This window comes from Fukomys damarensis, unplaced genomic scaffold (genome assembly GCF_012274545.1).
Source record: "Fukomys damarensis isolate Sample0158 unplaced genomic scaffold, DMR_v1.0_HiC HiC_scaffold_11, whole genome shotgun sequence".
Taxonomy (NCBI): domain Eukaryota; kingdom Metazoa; phylum Chordata; class Mammalia; order Rodentia; family Bathyergidae; genus Fukomys; species Fukomys damarensis.
This window is the reverse complement of record NW_022900923.1, coordinates 39,730,834-39,738,531: the sequence shown is the minus strand read 5'-3', so window position 1 is coordinate 39,738,531 and position 7,698 is coordinate 39,730,834.

Here is a 7,698-nt window from a genome sequence, read left to right as displayed (position 1 = left end):
CTGGGGTCCTTGGGTCCTTCCTGGGTCTGTTGTCGCGCAGGCCGGGAGCTCCCGCGCAGGCCGGGAGCTCACACGCACGCCGCTGGGTGATCGCAGACAGGCAGGTAGGCAGGCAGCTAAAAAAAACCCCAACATCTCCTCCTTTAAATTGTGGGTGTCAGGCATTATGTCCCAGCCACAAGCGAAGTAACTAAGGCCGTTTATATCCACAGCAACATTTTCATTAATTTCATTAATACAGCCTACATTTTAATTGATTCCATGTGAATTCTGTAAGATAAGTGCCTTGAAATGACTGCCGCCATTCTGATAATAAGTTCCTACTTCACCTTAAAGTTTCCATTCCCTACCTCATGCATCACAGGTCATAATAAATGCCCAAGAGTGGCCCCTGAGTGGCTGGCTGTGCAGCTGACGCAATCCCAACCGGCCTACTCCAGTCACCCATTATATAACGAAGCCCCTTTGTTCCTTTTTTCGCGGAGCGGGCCAAGGAGCCTCCGAGGCTCATTAATAAAATCTCTCGTATGAGCTCTGTCGGTGCCTGGAGTGAAAGATCAAGGTAGGTTTAACTTTGAGGAGAATTCTAGACGTGTGTGAACTGTGACTATTATTTAACTGAAGGGCACAGGAGGAACAAGCCTAACAAAGTCTGTTTTCCGCTGTGGGCTGGGACTCCCTCTGGCTTCCAACTCACAGGGTCCTCCTTCCTCCATTTCCGGTAGCGACTCCGAGGAGCTGCTACTGCTTCCAGATCGGGCAGCAGCTGTTTGCTCCGCACGGACCCGGAGTGACGCTACGGGAGGCGGCGGCGGCTGCCAGGCCAGTGAGGTGAACCCGGTAAATGAGAAGGCTCTCGGGGAAGGCGACCGCTGGCCAGCGAAGACGCTTCCTCTTGCCCTTTATGAAGTGTGTGTACATGGGCGGAGGGATCCATTACAGCTGACAGCCACACTGCGGGCGCTGATTGGCCGCGCCTAGGCCGCGTCACTCTCCGGGGGCGGGGCCCGCTCCGCATTGTCTGGTCCTGGTGGGCGGATGCCCAGAGGCCGACCTGGGCCACCTGGCCAATTGGCTGGGTGCCAAGCCAAGTATCCAGACAGTTTCTGATCCTAGGGGGAAGCTGCGGCCGAGCGGAACCAAGCCTCGCTGTCCATACCAAAAGGCTACTTCTGAACACAGGAGCCTTCGTGGGGGAGAAGGAGGCATTTTTTGATCCAAACCATAACAAGTCTCTTGGACACATCAACCCTGTGAAGTACGTGATGTGATTGTCATCACTTTTCAGATGAAGAAATTGAGACTGCGAAGGATTCGTCAGCCAAAATCACATAGATAACAATATCAGAGCTAGGACCAGAATGGCAATCCTAGTGCCGGCCTTTCATCCTCACCTCTGTAAGGCTGAGCAGAGAGGACAGGAGCTCTCACCTCACATCCACTAGCTGCCCCTTTACCTGCCAACACTGACGCCGTCTCCCCTGTAGGTCGGAGAGGACCTAGAGAACTTTGCCTGTTAAGTCCAGAACTTTTGCTTACATAGCAACAGCAATGAAGTCTCACCAAACACTACTTATCCTTAACCAGCGATGCAGCTATATGCAAGTTGAGACCCAATGAGTCTATTTTGCAATCCATAAAAGACTGTGACCCTCAGTTTGGAAAAAAAAATACTGCTCCAAGGTAAGTTCCCCTTCCCCGCTTTGTGCAGCTTTCAAGATGTTCATAGACACAGCAGAGGGAAGACCTCGTGAAGATAACTGGAAGAAGATGGGCTTCCACAAACACAGAATAGGGTCTCAGGGAAAAAGTTCTGTGGACACCTTAATCTTGGGGTTTGAGCTTCCAGATTTAAGAGTAAATAAATTTTTAGACTTATGGGAAGATGGTGGAGCAGTAAGTTGTACTAATCAGCCCCTTGAAGATTCAGAATCCAGACACTGGAAAATAACAACTTGGAGAAGAAAAGGAGGAGGGAGGTGGATCCCTGGGACCCAGGAAGGATCTGAGTGAGAATTGGAGCCTACAGATAAATTGAACAGATCACAATGAAGAAAAATGAAGGGGTAATCTGCACTTTCTCCCCAGCTCCTAACTCTTTGTAAGAGAAAGGAAGATCTAATTTACAGAGACACCGTGAAAGCAGGTGACTCCAGAGCCCTTCAGGGAGAAACACACCAGTGGCTCAAAGCAGTGGATACCATGCAGTGCAACAGCTGGTTTGTGACTCTAGTCCAAGCATCTCCCATATCCCCTGGAGAGAGTACCTGAATGGACACCATTTTAGAGAGGGGCCAACTGTTCCTGAGATTTAGAGCGGCTGTGGTTTGGCTTAATCTCATGGCTCCCCATGTTAAACTCCCACAGTGACTGGGTGAGGGACAACCAGAGGAGACATTCATGGTCAGGGAGCCATGGTCAGGCTGGCAAGAGACAACAGAATTTTATAAGCTAACAGCTCAGGCCCCCCTCCCATGATTAGAGGCCAGGTTCAACGTGAATTTTTGTGGACTTGAAAGATGGAGAACCAGAATCTTCCTTTAATCCTACCCCCAGCTTGCTGAGATTATCCAGCATAGATCTGGGCCCTGGCTGCCTCCATTGTCTACTAGCAAGAGCAGAGTCACACTTTGAATTGGACACTGCCAATTCCCTGCTTTTGGTCTTTAAAAAATTTTTTGATTTTGTTTTGTGTGAACAGTGCTTTTAGTTTTTATGTTTAGCTTTTATCTTGTTTTCTTCTTTCCTTCCCTCCTGTCTTCATCACCAGTTTCCTGAGGCTTGGGTAATCTTTTTGTCTTTCAGCCTTGATTATAGTCTCTTTTTATTCTTTTATTTTTCTGTTGTTTCCTTTTCTTCCTTTAAATTTTTTTCCTTTAGGGTAAAAATCACTCTATTGAGTGTATATAATTTTCTGATTTGTTTTAGATTTTGTTATATAACTATAAATCTTGTACCTAGGTTTAAAGGTGACAAGTTATTAGTTATCACAGTTTGTCATTTTCCAGTCTGTGTTCAACAATATTGTTCATAATGATGGTACTACTTTAGTCAATGTGACAAATTGTTGTGATCAATTGATCTTCCAATACCTAGATTGTGTGGGTGTCATAATACTACAGCCCAGTGCCAAAGGACTGAGTGCTAGACCAAAGAGGGTGCCACCTTTCATCCTTAATAAATAGAAGAGGATCCTAGGAAAGACTCAAAGGCCAAAAGCCAGGTATGCCTAGAAGACATCTATGAAAAACAGTCATTTTCTTAAAGGGTCTCCATACTAGTACTAAAGCTACCTACCATAAGCAATTTATAAGCCTCAATGCAGACAACAAATACAGTGTCACCTCAGTTCATGAGCTTAATACTTTCCATGATTCTGGTTGCAATAGAGTGAAGTATTTCAAGCCCTAAACAAACAAACACAAAACAAAAATACTTCAACTCAGATTGTTGTATCCTGCAAAATTATCTTTCCAAATATATTGAGAAATAAGATACTTCAATTCTTAAGAATGCCTCAAGAAATTTATGACCACCAAACCAGCACTCCAAAAAAGTTCAGAAGGATATTCTAGAAAGAGACAACAAAGAAAACAATTCCAACAATCCCAATAGAATAAATCCACCAGGCAAGATAAGCAATTAAATAGAAGGTAAAGGGAACCAATTACATGAAATAATATAATGACAAGGATAACCCATACCTATCAATTATAACCATCAATATGCATGCTCTCAATTCACTAATCAAAAGATTGGTGAAATGGATTAAGAAACAAGATCCAACAATATGCTGTATATGAGAAACACATTTAACCCAAAAAGAAACTCATAGATTGAAAGTCAAAGAATGGAAAAATAAAAAATCAAAAATCAGATAATCACTAATATAATTTAATGGGGGACTTCAATATCCCATTGTCAGAAATTGACAGATCAATTAGACAAAACAAAAAACAAACCAAAACAAATATCAGAGCTGAACGAAACCCCTGAACAAATGGACTTAGTAGGTATCTACAGTGTCCCGCCCAACAACAGAATACAGCATGCATAAGACTTTTCACAAAATAGATCACATATTAGCCCATAAAACATGCTTAAGTAAATGCAAAGAAATTGAAATTATCTCATGCCTATTATCAGATCATAGTGCAATCAAATTGGAAATCAATGGCAAAAGAAATCACAAAAACTACATAGACACATGGAAATTAAATAATACCCTCGAGCAATCAGTGGGTCACAGATGAAATTTCCACTGTTTCTTTTCTTCTTTTGGGGTACTGGGGATAGAACTCAGACCTTGTGCTTATGCGGCAGGTGGTGGCACCACTGAGCTAAATCCCTGGCCCATCACAGATAAAATTAAAGAAATTAGTCAGTTTCTACAAGTGAAGGATAATGCCAGTATCAGAACTTATGGGACTTATAGAAAGCAGTCTTATGAGGGAAGTTTATAGTGGTGAATTCCCACATCAAACACACAAAGTGAAATAAATAACCTATTGTTATTAATAACCTATTAATAAGGTCAAATAAATAACCTATTGTTAAACCTCAAAGCTCAGAAAAAGAACTAAACCCAAAGCTATGTGAGAAAAGAAATTATGAGTCACAGCAGAATTTAGTGCAACTGAAACTAAGAAAACAATACAAAGAATCAATGAATTAGAGTTGGTTCTTTGAAAGATTAAATAAAATAGACAAATCCTTAGCTAACCTCATCAAAACAAAGAAAGAAAACACCCAAAACCATGCAATTAGAAATGAAAAAGATGAAAACACAACAGATCCTGCAGAAATCCAGAAGATCATTAGTATCTACTTTGAGAGCTTATACTCTAATAAGTGGCAAAATTAAGAAGCACACAGATTCCTAGGTGCATATGAATTACCAAAGCTGAATCAAGATTTAAAAATTTTAAACCCAATATCAGTCAATTATATTGAAGTAATAATAATAATAAAGCTACCAACAAATAAAAGCCCAGGCTCTGATGGATTCATTACTGAATTACACAAGAACTTTAGAGAGGATGTAATGCCACTATACCTCAAGCTCTATAATGAAATTGAAAGGGAAGAAATACTCCCAAAGTCCTTCCCAAAAGCAAGCATTACATTGATACCCAAACCAGAAAATGCCTAACGGAAAAAGAAAACTACAGGCCAATCTCTTTAATGAACGTAGATGCAAACATCCCCAGTAAGAAAGTGGCAGACAGATTGCAACAAATCTCAAAAAAATTATACACCACAATTGAGTAGGATTCATCCCAGGGATGCAGAGATGGTTCAACATACACAAATCAATAAATCTAATACATCGTATTAATAGAAACCAAAACCACATGATTATCTCAATAGATGGAGAAGTATTTGACAAAGTCTAACACCATTCATCATGAAAACCCTACAGAAAATTGGAATAGAAGGTTCTTTTCTCAATCTGATAAAAGCCATCTATGACAAACCAATTGCCAATATCATACTAAATGGTCAAAATCTAAAAGCTTTCATTTAAAATCAGGAAGAAGTACATGAATAACAAATTCACTTAGAAATTAGAGAAACAACTTTCATAATAGCATTAAGAAAAATGAAATACTTAGGAATCAATCTAATGAAAGTCCTTTACATTGAAAACTACAGTTCTCTGGAAAAAAAAAATCAAATTAAAAAAAAAAAGGAAAAATATCCCTTGTTCATGGATATGTACAACAAAAACAGTGAAAATGGTCATACTTCCAAAGGTGTTATACAGGTTTAATGTAATTCTGATAAAAAATAACAGTAGCATACTTCACATAGAGAAAACAATCCTAAAAGTTATGCAGAACCAGAAAAAAGACCTAGAAAAGCAAAAGCAATTCTTGGCAATAAAGGCAAGGAAAGGATCCTAATTTGAAGTTATATGACCAAGCTACAGTGATAAAAACAGCATGGTATGGGCAAAAATCAGACTTAAAGTTCAGTGGGAGAGAAGATTCAGAAACAACTCCAAGCACACTCAGCTATCTTATCTTTGACAAAGGGGCCAAACACCTTCACTGGAAGACAGATACCTCTTCAATGCATGATGCTGGGAAAACTAGATTTCTACATGCTGAAGATTAAACCTAGACCCATATCTTTCATCATGCACTAAAGTTAAAATGAATCAAAGATCGAAATATTAAAACACAATCTGTTGGAAGATAGAATAGGTGAAACTCTTGAAGACATAGGTGTAGTCAAAGACTATGAACAAAACCCCAGTTGCATAGGAAATATTACAAAAAAAAATCAACAACTGGGATCATATAAAATTAAAACACTTTTGCACAGCAAAAGACACCACCAGCAGAAGGAAAAGACAACCTACAGAACTGGATTTTTTTTTTTAACTAGCTGTTCCTCAGACAATGGACCAATAGCTAGAAATTTAAAGAACTCAAAAAAACCAGACTCCCCAAGTTTAAAGACCTAATTCAAAAATGGGCATCTGAAGTGAACAGCCACCAGATTAAGAAGTAGAAATAGCAAATAAATACATGAAAAATGCTCATAATCATTGGCCATTTGTGAAATGCAAATTAAAACAATGCTGAAGTTCCATCTCCAGAAAGAATGGCTGCTATCAAGAAATCAATAACACGCCAATGGAACTGTGGAGAAAAGGACCCTTTTCCACTGCTGGTAGGAGTGTAAGTTGGTGCAACCGATATGGAAATCAGTATGGAGACTCCTCAAAAAACTAAAACTAGAGGTTCCATTTGACCCAGATATTCCCCCTCTAGGTATCTTTCCTAAAGAGTTGTAAGTATCATACCACAGTTATGTATCCATACCCATGTTTATAGCAGCACAATTTATAATAGCTAAATCTTGAAACAGCCCATGTGCCCATCAACGGATGAATGGATAAAGAAAATGGGGTTTTTATATGCAGTACTTATTACTCTGCTATAAACAAAGATAAATTTGAGATGTTTTAGATAAATGGATGTACCTCCAGACCATAACTTTAAGTAAAAGAAATCAGACACACAAGCTTAAATATTGCACTGTTGCTCTTGTGTGAGAAACCCAAAAGGTAAATAAGGATTAAAATGGAGGATAGATATTGGGGAGTAGAAAGAATATGTTCAAATGGGAAGGGGAACAAGGGAAGCAAAGGGAGAGAGAAGGAAGGGAGAAGGGGGAAAAGGAATGGAAGAAAAAACAAAGCTTTTGCAACTGGGGAAGGGAGGAAGAGTTGAAGGGAGAGGAGGGGAATGGGAAAAAAAGTTAAGACATTATGTACAGGTACAAATTCCCTATGAAAAATGTAATCATTATGTATGGCAAACAGGTAGTAATTAAAAATACACCCCAAAATAAGTAAATAAATTTCTGTTGTTTAAGGAAATGACTTAGAGCAAATTTCTCTCTCTCGCCTCAGTAGATTATATCTATATCTGAATCTGTCATGGTACACGCATCCCCCAACCCTATTGGTTCTATCTCACTGGAAAACTCTGATGAATTACAGTAAAAGAATGAGTCCCCAAACTCATACCAATCTAGTCTGTCTTTCTTTCTGAGACAGGGTCACCTGTTCCAGGCTGGCCTTGAACTTGTGATCCCCCTGCCTCAGCCTCCCAGAGTTCTAGGATTACAAGCGCACACCACCATGCTCAGCTCATACCCACCTAATGGTGTCTTCAGCCACTG